The sequence below is a fragment of the Manis javanica genome, chromosome 3 (assembly GCF_040802235.1).
Source record: "Manis javanica isolate MJ-LG chromosome 3, MJ_LKY, whole genome shotgun sequence".
NCBI classification, from domain to species: Eukaryota; Metazoa; Chordata; class Mammalia; order Pholidota; family Manidae; genus Manis; species Manis javanica.
The window spans coordinates 128,741,739-128,765,414 of NC_133158.1; the positions used below are offsets into that span (position 1 = coordinate 128,741,739).

At 37.1% G+C, this 23,676-nt stretch overlaps 1 protein-coding gene across 5 annotated transcripts in view; it reads left to right on the top strand.

Annotated features, from left to right (window-relative positions):
- The window catches only part of TBL1XR1 (TBL1X/Y related 1), a 184,717-nt gene that overhangs the window by 113,647 nt on the left and 47,394 nt on the right, over positions 1–23,676 (top strand). Inside the window, exon 4 of one of the 5 annotated variants that reach the window (XM_073232055.1) lies at positions 15,293–15,351. The exons of the other annotated variants lie outside the window; for them this stretch is intronic. The gene's annotated coding sequence lies outside the window, so the exon portion shown is untranslated. The remainder of the gene's footprint in view (positions 1–15,292; positions 15,352–23,676) is intronic. 5 annotated transcript variants of the gene reach the window in all.

Below are 23,676 nucleotides of genomic sequence, written 5' to 3' on the forward strand. Positions count from 1 at the left end.
TTATTGTGATGGAGGCATAATTGTATATAAAATAGTGCTTGGATTTATTATGCTGGATCATGACAGCTGTATTTGATGACTTATGAAGGTTTCTAAAAATACTTGAATAGCTGCTACTGGCTGTTTGATGATAGATGTAAAGTACAGACTGCCTTTTTAAATGCTTATAATTTGGTAATGGTTGAAAAAACAAATATGCCTAATTAAAGGTACTGTAATAACTGTGCTACTAGCACTTAGATTATAAATTAGTTTTCTGTGCATTCCTACCTTCCTGTGAGGTTTGTAGGTTAATTTTATTTCTGTTTCACCGAACAAGAAACTGGGGCTCAGGGAAGTTAAAATGACTTGATTTAATGCTTTAATGTCAAAAACAGTAGCATTTGAAAGAGCTGATGCCTAGAAATTCTGATTTATAGTCTGATTCTTTTCTGATCTTTTTATTACTACCTAGTTTTGAGAGAGTTAAAAACACTGTGATGCTGGTGTTTGAATAGGCTTCATCAGGAGACGACATGTAAAAAAAATTTTGGTAGTGTAGTTGAAATAAAGAGCTAAAATAACAGGAATGTGGGAATTTGTGGGATGGTAGAATGGTACAGGTCTATTCACCTGAAGGATAGAGTTCAAGGAAGGTGTGGTACAGCTAGATAGATGCTTTGACACCATAATGGGGAACTTCAATTCCTGGCTAAATGGTTTATAGTGAATGTTGAAGCTAATAGGTAGCAATGAATTAATATGATGTCATCAGTTCTGTTTTGTGCCTTGGTGTCAAGAAGGTAATAGAAAGAAACCTAGGAAACTGAAGTAGTAATACAGTCTGTAGGTACTGTAGAAAGAAAGGCATGGATGAAAATGATGATCTTTGGAACATAGAGTCTAAAAGACTGCACATGAAAGCTGAGATAAGGTAAATCCAACATGATACTAAAGGTTAAAGTGCCATGAGTGGTAAAATCAGTGATAGTTATGGCAAGAGGAAAAACAAATTTGGGGGTCTTAGGTATAAATTGGCTTAGATGAGTTAGGAGATTCTGAAAAGACAAATAAGTATATTCAGCTGAAATTGGACTGCTTGGTGTGGAGAAGATCAGGGGATGAGTTACAGAGTGGCATATGATGGGAGGGACAGTAGTTTTCTAATTCTTTAGTGCTTGAGATCTTTAGTTGGGGAAACGGAGTGAAGATCAGAGGGCTAAAAAAGAAGTCAGCTTGTGTACAGGGTAGAAAGAAAAATCAGTGAAAACAGTAGGAGAGAGGACATAGTTAGGAAGCCAAGTGTTGGAAGTTTAAACGTTGTTCATATTTTTCAGTCTTCTTAAATGCTAAAAGTTGCAAGGGCTGGGTGTCAATGAGCCTGAAGACCCATTGGATTTGGAGGTAATCAGTAACTTTAGAATTCAGAAGGTCAAAAGCCAAAACTTCAACAATCACAAAATATTTTTTCTTCTTTATACAGGTGCACATATTCTTTCACTTAAATGCATAAGTGTGATTATACACATTTTATACACAAAAGTAAATTCCTTTACCACTCCCTTCCCATCAGTTTGTTCAAATGACTATATAGTCCATGAATATTATGGAAGTACCACAATTTTATTTTGGTACTCTCCTTATAATGGACATTTACCTTTTTTTTTTTTTTCATTTTTGCCATTAAAAACAGTGTTCATAAAATAAAAATCCTTAGGAACTTGTGCTTTTATTTCTCTAGGTTGTAGAGTATATGTATTAGTGGAATTACATGGCATTGTAAATATTTGACCATTTTAACGAAAAATAAATGTGGCAAATTTTTGATTAAGTCTAATATTTTTACTGTTAGTAGAGATTGCCAGATTGTTTCCAAAAGGGCTTCTTAACATACCCACTTGCAGTATAGTGGAATAACTTTTCCCCTTGCCAGAAATGAGCATTCTAGATCTTTTAAATTTTTATAAGTTTTAATGAGTGTAGTTTTACTCCTTGTTACTCTGATACATATTTCCATGGTAATTAGTGAATCTTCATGTGCTCAGTTATATAGCTGTCTCTTCTTGTATAGTTTTTGAGTTTCTGGTCTTGGTTAAAAGTTTTTTCTCTTTCTGATTGTACATGTAGCTTTGGTGTTTTGTTAAGATGTCTGTGTGAAGAATGTGTGTATATGTAAATGCATACACATTCACATTTTTTTGGTATCATTAATCTACAATTACATGAGGGACATTATGTTTACTAGGTTCCCCCTTCACCAAGTCCCCCCAACAAACCCCATTACAGTCACTGTCCATCAGCATAGTAAGATGCTGTACTTGTCTTCTCTGTGTTGCACAGCCCTCCCCGTGCCTCCCCCCACATTATACATGCTAATCGTAATACCCTTTTTCTCCCCAACCCCTTATCCCTCCCTTCCCACCCATCCTCCCTAGTCCCTTTCCCTTTGTTAAGTGTTAGTCCATTCTTCGGTTCTGTGATTCTGCTGCTGTTCTATTCCTTCAGTTTTTTCTTTGTTCTTATGCTCCACAGATGAGTGAAATCATTTGGTACTTGTCTTTCTCCACCTGGCTTATTTCACTGAGCATAATACCCTCTAGCTCCATCCATGTTGTTGCAAATGGTAGGATTTGTATCGCGTCCCGCCACCTAGGGCGACGGCAGGAGAACGATCACCGAAGGCCTGGTTCGTTAGGAATCTTTATTATGGGCATCTGAGCATCCATCTAGCGAAAGGCAAAAGCAAAAACAACAACCACAACCACCCCCACTTCCTCCAGGGCAGCAGCTTATATAGCATATCCCAACCAATCAGCTGACTGATCACGCGCCAGGTTCAGTCTTATTGGAAACATGTGAAAAGCATGCTATGAGCACGAGCACGGAAATGGGGACAAGCCAATCATGGAGACTTCCTTATGCGCTGAGCTGTAGGGCCAGGAAGGGTGGTGTCTAGGAAGCAGGCGCCATCTTTAGGGCGTTGTCCAGCTAGAGTGGGCTCAGCCTCGGCCGTAGGCTGGGCCCCCACAGATTGTTTTCTTCTTATGGCTGAATAATATTCCATTGTGTATATATATGTTCCACATCTTTTTTATCCATTCATCTACTGATGGACACTTAGGTTGCTTCCATTTCTTGGCTATTGTAAATAGTGCTGTGATAAACATAGGTGTGCATCTGTCTTTTTCAAACTGGGCTGCTGTATTCTTAGGGTAAATTCCTAGAAGTGGAATTGCTGGGTGAAATGGTATTTCTATTTTGAGCTTTGTGAGGAACCTCCATACTGCTTTCCACAATGGTTGAACTAATTTACATTCCCACCAGCAGTGTAGGAGGGTTCCCCTTTCACTGCATCCTCGCCAGTGTTTGTTGTTCTTAGTCTTTTCTATGCTGGCCATCCTTACTGGTGTGAGGTGATATCTCATTGTGGTTTTTAATTTGCATTTCTCTGATGACTAGCGATGTGGAGCATCTTTTCATGTGTCTGTTGGCCATCTGAATTTTTTCTTTGGAGAACTGTCTGTTCAGCAACTCTGCTCTTTTAATTGGATTCTTTGCTTTTTTCTTGAGGTGTGTGAGCTTTTTATATATTTTGGATGTCAACCCTTTATCGGATCTGTCATTTATGAATATGTCCTCCCATACTGTAGGATGCCTTTTTGTTTTATTGATGGTATCTTTTGCTGTACAGAAGCTTTTGAGCTTGATGTAGTCCCACTTGTTCATTTTTGCTTTTCTTTCCCTTGCCTGGGGAGATATGTTCATGAAGAAGTAATTCATGTTTATGTCCAAGAGATTTTTGCCTGTTTTTTTCTAAGAGTTGTATGGTTTCATGACTTATATTCAGGTCTTTGATCCATTTCAAATTTACTTTTGCGTATGGGGTTGGACAAAGATCCAGTTTCATTCTTTTACAGGTAGCTGTCCAGTTTTGCCAGCACCATCTGTTAAAGAGGCTGTCATTTCCGCATTATATGTCCATGGCTCCTTTATCATATATTAATTGACCATATATGTTTGGGTTAATGTCTGGAGTCTCTATTCTGTTCCACTGGTCTGTGGGTCTGTTCTTGTGCCAGTACCAAATTGTCTTGATTACTGTGGCTTTGTAGTAGAGCTTGAAGTTGGGGATTGAGATCCCCCCCCACTTTATTCTTCCTTCTCAGGATTGCTTTGGCTATTTGGGGTCTTTGGTGGTTCCATATAAATTTTTGAACTATTTGTTCCAGTTCATTGAAGAATGCTGTTGGTAATTTGATAGGTATTACATTGACTCTGTAGATTGCTTTGGGCAGGATGGCCATTTTGATGATATTAATTCTTCCTAGCCAAGAGCATGGGATGAGTTTCCATTTGTTAGTGTCCTCTTTAATTTCTCTTAAGAGTGTCTTGTTATTTTCAGGGTATAGGTTTTTCACTTCCTTGGTTAGGTTTATTCCTAGGTATTTTATTCTTTTTGATGCAATTGTGAATGCAGTTGTTTTCCTGATTTCTCTTTCTATTAGTTCATTGTTAGTGTATAGGAAAGCCATAGATTTCTATGTATTAATTTTGTATCCTTCAACTTTGCTGAATTCTGATATTAGTTCTAGTAGTTTTGGAGTGGAGTCCTTAGGGTTTTTTACGTACACTATCATGTCATCTGCAAATAGTGACAGTTTGACTTCTTCCTTACCAGTTTGGATTCCTTGTATTTCTTTGTTTTGTCTAATTGCCATGGCTAGGACCTCCAGTACTGTGTTGAATAACAGTGGGGAGAGTGTGCATCCCTGTCTTGTTCCCGATCTCAGAGGAAAAGCTTTCAACTTCTCTCTGTTCAGTATGATGTTGGCTGTGGGTTTATCATATATGGCCTTTATTATGTTGAGGTACTTGCCCTTTATACCCATTTTGTTGAGAGTTTTTATCAAGAATGGATGTTGAATTTTTTTGAATGCTTTTTCAGTGTCTATGGAGATGATTATGTGGTTTTTGTCCTTCTTTTTGTTGATATGGTGGATGACGTTGATGGATTTTCGAATGTTGTACTATCTTTGCATCCCTTAGAAGAATCCCACTTGATCATGGTGTATGATCCTCTTGATGTATTTTTGAATTCGGTTTGCTAATATTTTGTTGAGTATTTTTGCATCTGCGTTCATCAGGGATACTGGCCTGTAATTTTCTTTTTTGGTGGGGTCTTTGCCTGGTTTTGGTATTAGGGTGATGCTGGCTTCATAGAATGAGTTTGGGAGTATTCCCTCCTCTTCTATTTTTTGGAAAACTTTAAGAAGAATGGGTATTATGTCTTCTGTATGTCTGATAAAATTCCAAGGTAAATCCATCTGGACCAGGGGTTTTGTTCTTGGGTAGTTTTTTGATTACCGCTTCAATTTCATTGGTGGTAATTAGTTTGTTTAGATTTTCTGTGTCTTCCTTGGTCAGTCTTGGAAGGTTGTATTTTTCTAGGAAGTTGTCCATTTTTTCTAGGTTTTCCAGCTTGTTAGCATATAGGTTTTCATAGTATTCTCTAATACTTATTTGTATCTGTGGGGTCTGTTGTGACTTTCCTTTCTCATTTCTGATTCTGTTGTTGTGTGTTGATTCTTTTTCTGTTAATAAGTCTGGCTAGAGGTTTATCTATTTTGTTTATTTTCTCAAAGAACCAGCTCTTGGTTTCATTGAGTTTTTCTATTGTTTTTTTCTTTTCAATTTTGTTTGTTTCTTCTCTGATCTTTATTATGTCCCCCCTTCTGGTGGCTTTAGGCCTCATTTGTTCTTCTTTTTCCAATTTTGATAATTGTGACATTAGACTATTCATTTGGGTTTGTTCTTTCTTCTTTAAATGTGCCTGGATTGCTATAAACTTTCCTCTTAAAACTTCTTTTGCTGCATCCCACAAAAGTTGGAGCTTTGTGTTGTTGTCATTTGTTTCTATATATTGCTTGATCTCTATTTTAATTTGGTCATTGATCCATTGATTATTTAGGAGCATGTTGTTAAGCCTTCAGGTGTTTATGAGCCTTTTTGCTTTCTTTGTACGATTTATTTCTAGTTTTATACCCTTGTGGTCTGAGTAGTTGGTTGGTAGAATTTCAGTCGTCTTGAATTTACTGAGGCTCTTTTTGTGGTTAATATGTGGTCTATTCTGGAGGATGTTCCATGTGCACTTGAGAAGAATATGTATCCTGTTGCTTTTGGGTGTAGAGTTCTATAGATGTCTATTAGGTTCATCTGTTCTAGTGTGTTGTTCAGTGCCTCTGTGTCCTTACTTATTTTCTGTCTGGTGGATCTGTCCTTTGGGGTGAGTGGTGTGTTGAAGTCTTCTAAAATGAATGCATTGCAGTCTATTTCCTCCTTTAGTTCTGTTAGTATTTGTTTCACATATGCTGGTGCTACTGTATTGGGTGCATATATGTTTATAATGGTTATATCCTCTTGTTGGACTGACCCCTTTAACATTATGTAATGTCCTTCTTTATCTCTTGTTACTTTCTTTGTTTTGAAGTCTATTTTGTCTGATACAAGTACTGCAACACCTGCTTTTTCCTCCCTGTTGTTTGCAGGAAATATCTTTTTCCAACCCTTGACTTTTAATCTGTGCATGTCTTTGGGTTTGAGTTGAGTCTCTTGTAAGCAGCATATAGATGGGGCTTGCTTTTTTATCCGTTCTTTTACTCTGTGTCTTTTGATTGGTGCATTCAGTCCATTTACATTTAGGGTGATTATTGAAAGATATGTACTTACTGCCATTGCCAGCTTTAGCTTCGTGGTTACCAAAGGTTCAGAGTTAGCTTCTTTACTGTCTTACTGTCTAACTTAACTTGCTTATTGATCTATTATAAACACAGTCTGATGATTATTATTCCTCTTCCTCCATTCTTTCTATGTTAGGTGTTTTATTTTGTGCTCTTTTGTGTTTCTTTTGCTTTTGTGGGTAGTTGATTTTATTTTTTGCCTTTTGTTAGTATTTGGTTGGTCTGCTTTCTTTGCTGTGATTTTATTTTCTCTGGTGACATCTATTTAGCCTTAGGAGTGCTCCCATCTAGAGCAGTCCCTCTAGAATACCCTGTAGAGGTGGTTTGTGGGAGGCAAATTCCCTCAGCTTTTGCTTTTCTGGGAATTGTTTAATCCCTTCTTCATATTTCAATGATAATCGTGCTAGATGCAGTATTCCTTGTTCAAGGCCCTTCTGTTGCATTGCATTAAATATATCATGCCATTCTCTTCTAGCCTGTTAGGTTTCTGTTGAGAAGTCTGATGATAGCCTGATGAATTTTCCTTTGTAGGTGATCTTTTTTCTCTCTCTGACTGCCTTTAATATTCTATCCTTGTCCTTGATCTTTGCCATTTTAATTATTATGTGTCTTGGTGTTGCCCTCCTTGGGTCCCTTCTGTTGGGAGTTCTGTGTGCTTCCATGGTCTGAGAGACTATTTCCTCCCTCAGTTTGGGGAAGTTTTCAGCAATTGTTTCTTCAAATACATTTTCTGTCTCTTTTTTTTCCTCTCTTCTTCTTATGGTATCCCTATAATACGGATATTGTTTTGTTTGGATTGGTCACACAGTTCTCTGAATAGTCTCTCATTCCTGGAGATCCTTTTATCTCTCTCTGCGTCAGCTTCTCTGCGTTCCTGTTCTCTGATTTTTATTCCATTAACAGCCCTCTTGCACATCGTCCATTCTGCTTTTAAGTCCTTCCAGAGATTGTTTTATTTCTGTATTCTCCCTTCCAACTTTATCAGTTAGCTCTTGCATTTTTCTCTGTGGCTCCATCAGCACGGTTATGACCTTTATTTGGCATTCTTTTTCAGGAAGATTAGTTACATCTATCTCCCCAGGTTCCCTCTCAGGGGATGTCTGTGTTATTCCTGTCTGTATCAAATTCTTCTGCCTTTTCATGGCAATAGAGGTAGTCGTAGGCAGCTGGCGCGTGTGTCAGCTGGGAGAAAAAAGTCCCTTCCTGCTTGCCTGTCGCCTTCCCTTTCTGTGAGAATGGTGACCCCTAGCGGTTTGTGCTGGGCAGCTGTATGCCGACGGGGCCTCTGAGTCTGGCCTGGGCGGCTGCGGAAGAGGCTCTGCACGGCTGCTGTCATTGTGGCCAGTCTCAGGCTGCTGCTCTGCTACAGAGGTGGAATGGGTGAGGCTCTTTATCGCTGTGAGGGTCCTCAGAGCTGTGCTGCTGCCCAGGGCATTAGGCGCCCAGAGTTCCCCTGGATTCCCAGCTCTTGTGCTTACTGTGCTGGGATGCTTCCGTCCAGCTGTGAGTTTCCTGTCCCTTTAAGACTTTCTTAAAGCACTCACTTTTTTTTGTCCCACTGGCGCCGGCTGAGGGGACCTGCTTGCAGGTTTTACTGTTCAATTTCCCTAGTATCCAGCACACCACGCACTGTGTGTCTGCCCTCCCAGTACGGATGACTAGGACTGGGTATTTAGCAGTCCTGGGCTCCCTCTCGCTCCCCGCTCTGACTCCTCTCCTCCCACTGGGGAGCTGAGTTGGGGGACACGCTCAGTTCCCACCAGGCCACAGCCTGTATCTTACCCCCTTTGTGATGCGCTGGGTTCTCGCAGGTGTAGATGTATTCTGGCTGTTGTCCTGTGTCTTCTGGTCTCTCTTTTAGGAATAGTTGTATTTGTTGTATTTTCAAAAATATATATGGTTTTGGGAGGAGATTTTCACTGCCCTACTCACCCGCCATCTTTGCTCCTCCTCAAATTTTAAAATCCTAAATCCATCTGGAATTTATTGCCTGCAGTAAACATGTGGGCCCATGTTTACTTCCTTTTAGGTGGACAGTGACTTGTGGCAGCACGACTCCATCGTGCCATGCTTTGCTCTTTATCTTTCAGTAGAATATTATGTTTGGTTGCATTTTTGTTGCCTTTCTGTTAATTTTTTGTGAGTATTTCATAGAATTTTGCTCTTGTAAATGGAATATTTTCACATCTGTATTTATAGGTGCTTATTACTAGCTCAGAGAAAAACTCTTGTTTTTGCTAGCTACTATGTCAATTCCCTTACAAAGGGCTAGTAATTTTGCTAATGATATGGTAGTATATCTAGGAGATCCAACAGCTTTCTGTGGTAGAGACATTCTTTCTTCTCTCAATCTGTATCTGTATCTTTTTTTTTTACTTTTTCTTTACAGAGTCAGTTCAAAATAATAGGGTGACTAAAAATAATGATTTTGAAATGAACAAGTCAAGAAAATTCTAATAAATTTTGCCAAAGAATAAAAACACTTGAGATTGAGAGGCTTTTGGTGAGATGGGCTTCTTGAGGGAAGTCAAAATTTTTGAAAATCAGGGATGAAAATTTGATAAGGAAATTAAAGACATAGTACAAATGATTGTGAAATGGCTCAGAGGGGCAAAATGATTTCATACAGCATTATGGCTTGGGGTTTACATGTTACAGTGTTTGAGTGGGAATTGGCAAGAGTACTTGAGCTGAATGTCAAGATTGTAGTATTTGTTGAGATGTCTGATCAGTAGATTTGAATCAAAGTGGATGGAGAATAGATGTATTCCAGGAGGGTGATGTTGGACTGGAGGATGCTTGTGACATGAGTACCTTGAGGTGATTGTGAAAAGCTGTTCAATGAGAAACTGAATAGATGACGGAAGGAGTTTACACTTCCAGAATAAGTACAGTAGTGAGTAATAAAGATCGAGTGAAAAGGAGCGTGTGTTTTGTGTTTTCTTTCACACTTACAGATTTAAAGACACAGAAAATTTTGAGGTATGGGCATGATATAAGCCATGCTTTGTGTGACCTGAGGAACTTTTAAAAATACATGCTTGGGCTGTACCTGTGACTTGCTGAAATGTAATTAAGACTTTTGAGGGTTGTCATGAAGCTTTTGACATGACTTTGAAAAAGCTGCCACAGGTGATTTTGATGTATCACCCTGAGCAAGAACCACTGGTGGGCTAGAAACTGGTGTGTTAGCCTTTTACTTTGTTCCTATTCAGTGTTTGTCCAAAAAGAAATGGAGATACAAGTTACTGAAATTGTGGAAGTAATGGATATTAAACAGAATGGATGAGAAAGAGCACTGAGTTTTAGTTATCATTGAAGATTACTTTTTGGGTCTTTTTAAACACTAGTGACTAGTAAAATGAAAGCTTTCTTCATTTTTTTCAACAAATAATAATTGTCTTTTGAGAATTGGGCTGTATTTCAGGACTAGTACAGTAGTGAATAATGTTCACATGTCTGCTGTCACATAGCTTGCATTTTTTAATGAATGTTAATAAATCGTCATTCCTAGAGTATTTTTAATTAAATCAACACCTTTTGAAAAATCTCATCTCCATCATTATACCATCTAGTATTGTTTGGTTAGAGTAATGATCTATATAAATAAATAAATTAGTTTCTAAAATGAGTGCTTCCATTTGTTGCTGTTACCTCTTTGTGTGTGGTTGTTACATTACCATGAAGACTTCCTTTACCACTAATAAAAGGAGGGACCAAAAAAAGAAAGAGCAACTTAGCCCATTTCCACTACATTCACGGAAAAGGAACATTCTTTAGTCTTGAGTTGTAGCACAGTATGCTGCTTAAATACAGAAGAGATGAAAGGGAAATAATTCCAGACTTCTACCCAAGGATTTTGAATAGACTAAAACCTTTCCTATGTTAGGTAACCTAGTGATATCTGACCTAGTGTGTCTTCTGAGGGCGATTGCCCTGGGCAAGCTCACTCTGGATTTGGTGAGACAGAATAACAACAGCGGACCAGGGTAAAAGGGTTTATACAAAGCTTTGTTCTCACGGTGTCAGATGGAGTGCTGGAGTCATGCCCCTGGGGCAGTCTGCATGTAGCAAGCCTGTCTCCATCTCTGCCTCAGGCAGAGCACTGGGTGGAGCTCTTTATACAGTAACACCAACAATAATGGCCCATTGCCAGTGGGTGTGGAAGCTTTAGCAGGAGGCCAGTTACATCATCAAGTAGTTTAGGGTCAGGTGAGGATCCTGCCATAGGAACTTTCATTTTACCTACACCAAGTTAACCAGAAACAGGGCTGGTGGTCCTTTGATTCACCCTCTTCCTCTTCCAACCCAAATCTCTGTATAAGTTATGAAAATAAAAACAGATGCTTTTTACCTGTCTTTCTTTTGCACTGTCTCCTTTCCCATGGGTTGTTTTGCATAATGTTCATACCTTGAGTTTACAGCCATGCCTGCTCCTAAGTCAGTTTTTAGGGGGAAAATATTGTATATTTACGTGTAAATACTTTGAAGTTTCTATTAATTGGATAGCCTAGAACATAAGAGGATAAAAATCTCTTGTTCCCTTCAGCTCTAAAGCCTATGATTCCTATTATATATTACAGATCATATCAGTTAATAGTTATATCAGAAGGCAAAGAAAATTGTACTTTACTGATTTTTATTACACTTAATATAATTTGTGTTTTGTGCTTTTAGGTAAGTAGAGTACCTATAAAATGCTGATACACCTGGTAGTAGACTAAAATACATGTGACTTATGGAAGCAGTTTAAAAAAATTACATAACAGTGGTCCAAATAGGAACTCCTATTTTTTGAAAGAATATTTCTTTTTACTTTATTTGCAGAGAGTTGTGCAAGAAAATTGTGTGCTGGAGGGGTAGGGGTTGGCTTTTTACTTATATAATTGAATTTTTTTTTTAGAAGATGAAATACTGATCACTGTAAGGTAATCAAGGGATTTCAATATTACAATAAGAAAGCTTTACTAATAATTGCTTAATATTTTTGGAGTAAATCAAACTCATTCTGAAGTTGATGTTCATAGGTATAGACAGTATCTTCTTTTCTACAGATGTCTTTGCTTCTCCAAGAAAAAGCTGAGGTTGAGAACAATGAGAAAAACAACTGTTCCTTTAAACGTTTTGTTTCTTTAAGACTTATTTATTGAGCACCTAGTATGCATTTGCATTATGTTGAAGGAAGAAAACAGTTCTAATGCCTGTACTTGAGAAACAGTAAATTGATCAGCATTTTGATAGTAAATGAAAGTTTCTGATGAAAACTTAGATTTTGTCTAGATGAACTCATAGGGAGTCAGCTTACCTGGTGTTATTTACTTCCCATAGAAGATAGTCAAACCTGAGGTTTTATATTCAAATCAGGATCTGAATCTTCAGACAAAGTAAGGATTAGAAGAATAGGATACATGTTGAGTCATTGTATTGTCTTTACACTCACTACTCTCATCCTTAGCGATTCCCCTACCCTTCTCAGTGATTCAGAGAAAAGGTTAGGCTTCATGTGTTGCAGTGAAGACAAATGTCCAGAAAAGATAGACAAGCCTTATGATAAACTGGAAGAGGCAAAAGGAATCAATTTTTTTCTTTTGTCTCACAAATAACATTATCAGATGGCTAATTTTAATCAGAATTGAGATAAGGTCTAACTATTGCTTTTGGTTGCTTAAATTTAAGTCCCTTAACACTTATTGGTAGAAGAAATGGGTTTATTTGTCCTGTCAAATTTCCCATATTCTGGATTTGGGTAATTGCATTTTTTATTACTAACATATTCCACTGTTGTCTTGTAATTTCTGTTAAGTGGTGGGTAGAGTCTTAATTAAATTTGTTTTCTTTTGATCCTGAAGTCTTTTTCTTTTGCACCACACCATGAGGCATAAACCATCTGGTTGTCTCACTTACAGTGATTGTTATATTGATTAGTGGGTTCAGTTATTGTCAGGTATTGTTAGCCTAATCTACCAATTACAGAGTTCCACATCAGATTTTTTCCTAGTGGGTTTAGTACCCACTCATGATTGTTGCCTAGATTGGTTATTTTCTTAGGGATAGAAAATGGTTATTTTCTAATGACAGCATTGTTTTTGCAGTGATTGGCTGGAATTCTTTAAAGCAGGACTCTTCTAATCAAGTATTGGGATATTCTGAAATAGAACTTTTACAGTGAAGGCAGAGTATATGCCTGAATTATTTTTTAAAATTCTTTTATTTTAATTTAAATATAGCTGATACACATTTTTTTTTCAGGTATACTGCATAGTGATTTGACAGTTACAGATATTGCTAAATGCTTACCATGATAAGTTTCCATCTGTCAACATAAAAAGTTACCACAATATTGACTATATTCCTTGTGGTGTACTTTTCATTTCCTTGTGACTAATTTATCTTATAATTGTAATTTTGTACCTCTCTTTTTCCTTCACCTATATCACCCTTTCACCCATCCCCATACTCCCCTCCCCTTTGGCAACCACAAGTCTATGTTCTGTGTTTATGTGTCTATTTCTGTTTTCTTTGTTGGTTCATTTATTTTTTAGATTCTTCATATAAGTGAAATGATACAGCACTTGTCTCTCTCTGTCTGACTTACTTCACTTAGCATAATACCCTCTAGATCCAGCCATGTTGTCATAAATGGCAAGGTTTCATTATTTTTTATGGCTAAGTAATATTCCATTGTATATATGTATGACACCTCCTTTGTACATTCATCTGTTGAAGACACTTAAATTGCTTCCATATCTTGGCTATTACAAACAATGGTGTAGTAAACATAGTAATACATATATCTTTTTGAATTAGTGATTTTATTTGGGTAAATTGCCAGAGTTGGAATTACTGGGTTGTATGGTCTTTCTGTCTTTAGTTTCTTGAGATACCTCCATACTGCCTTCCATAGTGGCTGCACCAGTTTGCATTCCTTCAGATGTGTCTAGGGGTTCCCTTTTTTCCACATCCTTAACAACACTCGTTATTTTGTATCTTCTTGATAGCAGCCATTTTTGGCTGGTGTGTGGTGATTCCTCATTATTTGCATTTCCCTGATGATTAGTGATGTTGAGCATCTTTTCATGTGTCATTTAGCCATCCGTATATTGTCTTTGGAGAAATATCTATTCAGGTCCTCTGCCCAATTTTTAAATTGGATTACCTTTTTGTTTTTGCTGTTGAATTATGTGAGTTCTTTATATATATTGTGTATCAGCCCCTTATTGGATATATCATTTGCAAATATCTTCTCCCTTTCAGTAGGCTGCCTTTTCATTTTGTTGGTGGTATCCTTTACTGTGGAAAAGCTTTTTAGTTTGATACAGTCCGACTTGTTTATTTTAGCTTTGTTTCCCTTGCTAGGGGAGACAGACCAAGAAAAAAATTACTAATGCTGATGTTTTGAGAATTACTGCCTATGTTTTTTCTAGGAGTTTTATGGTTTTGGGTCTTAGATTTAGGTCTTTAATCCATTTCGAGTTTATTTTTTGTGTATGGTGTAAGACAGTGATCCAGTTTCATTCTTTTGCATGTAACTCCAGTTTTCTTAACACCATTTATTGAAGACACTGTCTTTTCCTTATTGTATATTCTTGCCTCCTTTGTCCTGCAGTAATTGAGCATATTTAAGCATGGGTTTATTTCTGAGCTCTATTCCTTTTCATTGATATGTCTGTGTCTGTTTATGCCAGTGCCATACTGTTTTTATTACTGGAGCTTTGCAGTATAGTTTGAAACCAGAGAGCATGATACCTCCAACTTTGTTTTTTTCTCAAAACAGGTTTGGTTATTTATTGTCTTCTGTGATTCCATACAGATTTTAGGATTATTTGCACTAGTTTGAAAAAAAAATATTGTTGGTATTTTTATAGGTAGACATTAAATCTGTAGATTGCTTTGGGCAGCATGGCCATTTTAACAATATCAATTCTTCCTATACATGAGCATGGGTATATTTCCATTTATTTATTTCATCTTCAATTTCTTTTACTCCTGTTTTATAGTTTTCAGAGTATAGGTCTTTCATCCCCTTGGTTAGATTTATTCCCAGGTTATATTCTTTTTAATGCAGTTATAAATGGTTTTGTTTTCTTAACTTCTTTTTATGCTAGTTTATTATGCATATATAGAAAAACAGCAGATTCTATATATTTATTTATTTTTTATCCTGCAACTTTACTGTTGAATAAATGAATAAATGAATAGAATTCATTTATTAATTCTAATAGTTCTTGGTGGAGTCTTTAGATTTTTTTAATATATGTTATCACATCACCTACAAGCAGTGACAGTTGTACTTCTTCCTTATCCATTTGGATACCTTTTATTTCTTTTTCATGTCTGATTGCTATTGTGCTGAGTGTTGTAGTTATCAGTTTTTAGAATAATGAATTGGTGGTACCCTGGCAGCCTGTCAGAGTGACCAGTGATTAAAGATTTTAACGTTTTGAAGTTAGTCCCATCAAGTAATTTTGGAATAAAAAGTAAAATGGTCAAACTTATTTACCATAAAGAAAAGTTGTTCTCTAGGATAATGTTACATATTTGTCCTCTTACTTCTTATAATGCCTCACATATTGCAGGACATCCTCCAGATGTAGCTGGCTTGAGGAGTACTATACCATGAGAAGAAGATGAAAAGGTTTTTACTGCTTCTGTATTTGTATGTTTTTGAAAAATTTGGTTTGTAGTGAATCTAACATGATTTCTTATTTTACCTATATTTATAAAAACTCCAAATTAATGATACTAACAGAATAAGAAAGCAGTTTACAATTTCTTTGTGATTCTTTTTCATCTCCTGTATCCCCAAGGGATATATGCAGTCAAAATACTGCTATAAATTATAGTTTTCTTTATGATTATGAATAATTACACTGGTTTACAAAAATATTTCTTTCCCACATAGATAATGTTGATAGACTGTGCCTGTGTTCTGTCTTCTCATTTGGGGATCTAAGCTCTTGGAGCAGACCCCATGTAGGACATGCTCTTTCTTGTAATAGAAGAATAGAGTAAGAGGTGACAGACACTTGTAATACCTCTTAAAGCTGTGATTAGACATGGTGTGTATCACATCTACTCAGTTTCCATTGGCCAGAGCGTGTCCCATAGCCAAGGTCCAGGTTGTCCTATATTGCAGGAAAGAGGTACTAAATTCTGAGCAGTAACACATTTGACCACATAAAGTTACTTACATTGATTGTTCCTTGTATATTGATGCCATCAGTTACCATTGTTACTATTGTTTCGAATTTTGTTTTAGGGGGATTAACTGACAACCAAGCTAGAGAGAGAACTGAAATGAAGGTCATGGGAAAAGGCTTTTGTTCACCCTTGTCTATAATGTATACTTTGTTAAATAACCCTGCCATCTATACTTGCGGAGGGGTAAAGTGATGGCATTGTTATTTACTAATCCTGGACTTTCTTAGCTTAATGACGTTAGTGGTTGAATTATATCTTCAAAATTCTTACTTTGAAGTCCAAAGTAATTTTTTGAAGTCAGATTGTAACCTTACATGGAAATAGGATCTTTATAGAGGTAATTAAGTTGAAATGAGGTCATTAGGATGGGCCTTAATCCAGTATCACTGGTGTCCTTATAAAAAGAGGTGATTTGGATGCAGAGACAGGAAAACAGTGTGAAGAGCCACAGGTAGACATGGTGGGGTGGCTGGAGCAATGCACCCATAAGCCAGTGAAGCTGGGAGGCAGAGAACCGGAGCACATCCTTCCTTAGCACCTCAGAAAGGGTGTTGTTGCCCTGCTAACACCTTAGTTTTGGACCTGTGACTTTCAGAACTACGAGGCAATAAATTCCTGTTGTAAGGTACCTGGTTGGTGTTACTTTGTTATGGCAGACTCCTTTGGTACTGTGAGACTCAGTTTCCATGGGGGTGGGTGTAAGGGCACTCCCCATACCAGCAAAGAATTCTTGAATATAACAGGGTGTCTGAGAATTCAGATAAATTCTCACATGTCCTACCTAGAGGTAGCATCAAATTCCATGGTTTAAGGGCTCAGTCCTGCAAGACTGTCCTGTGTTGTAATGTCCACCTTCTTCCTCCCTTCCCCCCAGCTTCAGAGGCTAATCACAAGCCCAGGTTATTATGCTTCTTATTGACTGCCTATAAATTAAAGGTTCCCAAGCACCCCTCCTCAGGTTTGATTAATGTCCTAGAGCAGCTCACAGAACTCAGGTAACTTTTCTAGATCACCAGTTCATTATAAAAGGCTTTAAGGAACAGCCAGATAGGGATGCATAAAGCAAGGTGTGGGGAAAGGACTTTCTGAAGCCTTGAGTTTTTTTTTAAGGCTTTATTTCATAGCTCTGATGAAATCAGTGGCCTCTGGAGGTTGATTCAATCTCCAGCCCTCTCCCTTCCCCAGAGGTCTTGGGGTAGGTCTGAAAGTTCCAACTCTAATCAATCATAAGGTTGTTTCCTGGTAACCTGCTCCCATCCTTAGGTGAGACCCAGAAGTCACTTAATAACAGAACAAGAGTCACCTTTGTCACTCTCAGCACTTAGGAAATTCCAAGGGTTTTGGGAACTGTGAGTCAGAAACTTGTGAAAGACCAGATCTATTTGAGAAGTATGTTTTGGTCATGTGAACGACCAAATACACATTTTTCTATATGTTATAGTATCGTACAGAATGTTAATAGAGGGAAACTAATAGAGTAATACAGAAAACTGATAGACAGTGCAGTTTGACAGTACCCTCGATTTGGCTTGATGTAAGAAATGCAGGTACGAACATAAGCTGTCACTGTAGGTTGCTATAGGTTGGGAGGGAAGGACTTTATTGCCAGGCTAAAGAATTTTAGACTTTGTTAAAGGAGTATCTTGAAATAGAAGTTGGGCAGCCAAGGTAAGAGGAGATTAGATTGAGGGTAGTTAATTTTTTTTAACCTCTGTTATTTGATAATGGAGTAGTCCAGCTGCTGAAGAGGTGCAGGAGGATGGGTGGGTGCTGTTTAAGAGTACCTTCAAGTCTTGTCCTTTCAAGCTCTGAAAAGATTAGCATACTTGAGTTAGTTCTCTCTAAACTGTAATTCTACAGTAAAACACATGATGGTATTACAGTTGATTAGCAGGGGAGTTTTGAAAGATAGGTATTACAGATTGAATTATGTCCCCCAAAAGGTATGTTGAAGTTGTAACCTTTGATACTTGTGAATGTGACCTTACTTGGTAATAAGGTCTTCACAGATTGTAATTAAGTTGAGATGAGGTCATTAGGGTGGGTCCTGTTTCAATATGACAGGTATTCTTATAAAGAAAGGAGAATTTGCTGCAGACAAACACATGGGAGAATGCTGTGTGGAGACAGACACAGTGGGAAGATGGCTTTGTTGAGATGGAAGCAGATATTGGAGTTAGGCTGCCACCAGCCAAGGAATGTCTGGGGGCACAAAAGCTGGAAGAGACCAGGAAGGATCCTTTCAGAGCTTGGAGAAAATACGGCCTTACCAACACCATGATGTCATACTGCTAGCCTCTAGAGCTGAGATGAAAAACTTCTGTTGTTGTAAGCCACCTGGTTTGTGGTGCTTTGTTATGGCAGCTCTAGGAAACTGACAAAAAACAAATACAAATTTTGAAAGTTTTAAGTCGTTGCATTTTGCACAGATACCAGAACATTTTCAGTTTGGTAAAAAAGGGGTTCCCAAACTGTGCTGTGCATTATATTTATTTACCTGGTAATCTTTACGAAGTCCTCACGTCTGGCTGCTGCTTTTCAAGATTTTGGTTTAATTAGTGTGAGATGTGACATGGACATCAAGATTTTTAAAGCTCTCCAGGAGATTTAATGTGCAGCAAATTTTAAAGAATCACTGGGCTAAACCTAGCTTAGTCAGATAGTCTACTACCTTCCCCTACACTTATAATTCTGTGTTGATTTCTCTTTTAATAGCCTCTGGGTAATACATACCCCCTGCCTCCCACCAAACTCATGCCTATCATGATTTTTTTAAAGTTGTATTTCATTCTTTTCTGGGTAGACATGTTATTTTATTTATCTTTATATATAATGAATTCTTTGTAAGGTTTTATGTCTATATTAAAACAAATTAAAAAAATTTGTAAGTCGTGCTCATCTGCTTTTGAAGGTTGAGCTATATTTGTGTGACATAACTTGTAAGTAAATGAAAAACTGACATTTGTACTGAAATAGACTTGCGTTTCATGAAGTTGTATTAGTAGTATAATTATTCAAATCATTATCTACTATTGTCCTGCAAGATTGTATTAGGAAATGGCAATATAAAGGGCATGGAAACATCCACCTTCTCAAACATTTCTTTTTGATGTTCAGGTCTCCCACTTAAGAACACTTTTTTTCACATTGTTAGATCACAAAGTGAGTGACAGCCAACACTTAGGAATATATTCTGGGATAGTAATTTCTCCATGAGAAATTTTAAATTAGGAAGTGTGGCTTTTTGTTTGGCCATGTGATAGTCTAAAAATAAAGTAATAATACAGTAGTCTCTCCCTCACCCCCGTTTTGCTTTCCATGATTTCAGTTACTGGTCCAGAAGCAAATGGTCCTTTTGATGAATTGTCAGGCCAGTAGTAACCTAGCGCTGCATCACAGAGCCCTGGCGTCATTCATGTCATCTGTGGGCATTTTTATCCAAATCATCATCATCATAAGGGGTTTTACAGCACAATAGGATCTTTTGAGAGAGACTACATTCACATAACTTTTATTATACTGTGTTATAATTGTTCTATTTTATTGTTGTTAATCCTTACTGTGCCTAAGTTATAAATTAAACTTTATCATAGGTATTTATGTATAGTAAAAACATAGTATAAGTGGTTCAGTACTATCTGTGGTTTCAGGCATCCATTGGGGGTCTTGGAACGTATCTCTTGAAGATAAGGGGGTACTACTGTATAAACCAGCACATTTTAGATCATCTAGATGGTCATTTTGTAACAAAGTAAAACAGTGTTTATTTAGTCCTGTAGTTGACATTAGACATCAAACACTTTGGTATTGATAGATAAAACTTTCTTCATTTAAGAGATCAAGGACTGTGCCTACTTTTTTTACAAATACATATTTTGGTGACATAATAAAATAATACAAATCAACTCCTGGGACCAGTGTGTTACTTTTTTTTAGAAGGTACTTGCTTAATCTTTCTCAAATTTGAGAAACACTGAGATAATGTTTAATTATAAGTTGTATATTAAAATGTGTTGTAATATAAGTTCCTTGGAAAGCAGAATGTTAAGCCATCATGATTCATTAACATTTTGGTTTATCAGATTCTTGAGTTTGTCATGTCCTTGACTTTAAGGGATGACGTGTTTGTTGGTGGTGAGGCTTAGGGAGTTAGTATAGAAAACTATAGTGCAAGTACTGTTTGAGGAAGGCAGTGGGCTAAGTTGGTTTTAGAGTGTAGGGATTAGAGGTGAGGTCCAGAGGAAGGTGGAGGAAGTTGTCAAGGCAGAGAATTTAATTGGTAGAGTAGTGCCAAGTAATGGTATGTTTGGTAAGGGGACTCATCTGGGGAAAGGGCCGGTAGAGCCTAGGGAGAGCTGTGTCTGCTCAGCCGTTCTGCGTCAGCCTATAGCTCTCCTCTGCTCTTTCTTTTGTGTCCTTAGAGTGCAGAGGGGGGCAGGTATGGAAATTGTACCAGGTATATAACCTGGAAATCTGACTATAAAGAATTTGAATTTGTTGCTCAGTGAGCCACCTGCCTTCATTTCTTATGTGGGTGACATTGAGGGAATGTGTGACTCAGTTCTGTAGTGCCAGTGTCCTGCATTACTTGTTTGCTTGTGTGTGGTGAAGAAGGCTGCTGTTGCTTGTATGTTGAGGGTATTCTCTTTGAAATAAAGTCTGCAAGACAGAGACAAGCTTTTTTCAATTGATGGGAAAGGGATTGCAACCCTTTGGAACCTTACTGCTTAATTTAAGTGATGAGGCTGGCCAGGCCTCCAGGAGAGTGTGAATCCACCCCACAAGAGAAGGAACCCTGTTGGAGGGGCAGTGCTTCACAGCCTCCACAGCTTTTCTGTAGCTTTTCATTGTAGTTCTTTAAGAAATGGGATGCAAGCAGGAATTTGGCTGTGAAGTCTCTTTTTCATGATTCCATTCTTTATATTAATGGATTTCTGTATGGCAGTATTCAGTGCCTAGAATAGATGTATGTTAGCACTCAGTAAATATCTGTTCAGTGAATGCTAGAGAAACTAAATTTCAATAAAAATAAATCAAGTAGGTGTAACTAGAAAGAAGTCCATTTACAGAGTTGTAGTCTTGGAAAATGTATAGTTTTCACTCCATGTTTTGTGTTGTAGTAGATTCCGTATGTTTTGTCAAAACCAAAACTTTTGAAGTACCAATTTTGAAATTAGGTATAAATTTGCTGGATATCTAATGTGTATTCCAGCATGAACACAACAGAAAACAAATGAAATATTTAGGTATTGTTAAAATGTGAACACTACTGTAGCTTAAGAGGTCTCTTTCCCCGAGGAAACCCTTATTGCCAAAAAGATTAGCACTGATACTGTCAAGGGGAATCAGTTTAATTTACATTAATGACTCCAAAGAACTTCTGTTTAGGTGGGTTATAAGTTACTGATACTTGCTACATCAGAAATTAAAACTGAAACTTTATATTACTAATGCATTTTAGCATAACAATAATAAAACCATCCATACCATGTTAACACAAATAGCATCTTTTTCAAAAAATAAGTATTTTCCAAAACAAAAATGTCTTCATAAGAAGAGTGGCATTGTTTTACATTTTTGCTTATCTCTGTTTAATAGACTATGGCTGATTCTCACATCTTCTGCATTCATGTGTTAACATAAGTTGCTATAGTTGAAATGTGAAAAAATTATCTGTCATTACAAAAATATATAGTTGTTAAATTTTCAAATCAAAATAAAACTATCTTTCAGGCAAATTTAGAAATTCTTCTTTGATACTACACCAAATCTCAACAGGTGGATAGTTTCTTAAGGGTTAGTTGTAAGATCTGAGATGGTATCATTGAGCTTTTTGCATTATTACATTATATTGCATCTGTGTGAGTCACTACAGAACTGACACACATTCCCTCAATGTTACCCCATAAGAAATGAAGGTGGGTGGCTCGCTGAGCAACAAATTCAAATTCTTTATAGTCAGATTTCCAGGTTATATACCTGGTACAATTTCCATACCTACCCCTCTGCCCTTCAGTTTTTACATTAAAATCAATTGGTCTCTTGGCCTTTGAATGGATCATTTCCTCATGAGTAAATTTGTGCTGATCATTGGGAAGATACATGTTCATGGAGTTATGCAGACCTCTCATATGTTCATTACACAAGTAGCATCAGAGTAATTAACATGACCACTGATCTCATCAGAGAAATTTTTGAGTTTGGGGAAGCTCTCTAGCTCATTATTGCTGATAAATTTTCCAAATCCTAATTTTCTCTTAAAATCTTAAGTTTTTATCCTTGCCAACAAATATGATTAGTTGTTTTCTTTAAAACTGACAGTGTCACTTGATATATTTGCATGAACATGTTTACCAAATTCCCATTCTGAAAAGCTATACTCTGTGAATTATTCTTTCAAGTAAAAATGGTGTATTAAACATTTTTGCTGCTTTGTCAAGGAATTTCTTCAATGAAAGTTTTTTGTTTTGAGTGCATAGTAATGAAGAATGTAATGACTGCTGATTCAGTAAGATATTACTGCCTGGTTTGCACTAAGGTGCGAGCAGTTTTGTCCACGATTGTTTTGTAACGTCAGTGTAAGTGTAAATGCCAATTCAGTGAAAAAGGCAAGTAATGTATTAGTAACACTATAGAAATAATTTTGACCTGAAAGTCTCTTAAGTGTTGGGAACCCCAGGGTTCTACAGACCTCACTTCTAGACCTCCTTCTGTACTAACTACAAAATTGATGAGACTTTGCATGGACATGACAAAGATAACAGATCTGGGTTTAGTTTGAGCATTTAGTACATCATTAGCAGTGAAGTACATTTACATGAAATGAAAAGTATTCTTTAATAATGTACTATTGTAAGACTGTCTTTGCAGTTAAAAGAGTCTGCAGCCTATGGGTGGAGGACATTCACAGATGGACACAGGATGTAATGATGCACTTGATTCGCTTTGACATGGGCTTTCTTGTTTGTTTTTTAAACAGAAAATCTTAGAGGACAGTACAGCCAACTGTTTTCTCTCATCCTGTGAAATTGACCTTTGAGACTTCCCTGGTGGATTTCTCTATTTTTCAGTAAAACTTGAAACCTACCTCAATTCATGTCTATTATCAATTTCTACTCCATTTTCTTTTGCCTTTTGTATTCCAGATTTACGAATAGCTGGCTTAAGTGTGTTCGTGTGTATATACACATGAGTGTATTGGTCTGTTGTCTGAGACTTAAACTTGGCTTCAGTCATCTTCACTTGATTTGAGCAAGTATTTCCCATTGGGATGAATGTTGATCTCTTCACACTTTTTCCCCATATTTAACACTTGATCTGTATTAATCATATTTCCACTATCAGAGCATTCTCCCGTGCGTTTTTGCTGCTGCCTTTCCAAAAGAATATACCAAGTATAACAATCCACTCACCCTTGTTTTGATTCACTTAGGGATCAGTGATCTTAGTTTGGTCTGCTTAGGTTTTATTTTTTTTCTTTTTTTGCCTTGAGTAGCCAAGGAATACCTAAATCCTTGTTCAGTAAGCTGTTCCATAAATACTGTTTCAGGTAATACTTATTTATAACTCTGTGTTCATTTTACCCAGTACCTGTTTCTCTATTTTGCTGTACTAGCTCAGTTTAAGCAAAGTTTTCATCCATTCAGGTTGTTGTCCTTTTGAAGTTTTAGTTGCATTGCAGTCTTTCAGGCCCTCCCAACATGTCTGCTCCAAAGCTAGAAAAATAAGTTCATTTTAATTGAGAAAATGTTAACCTTTC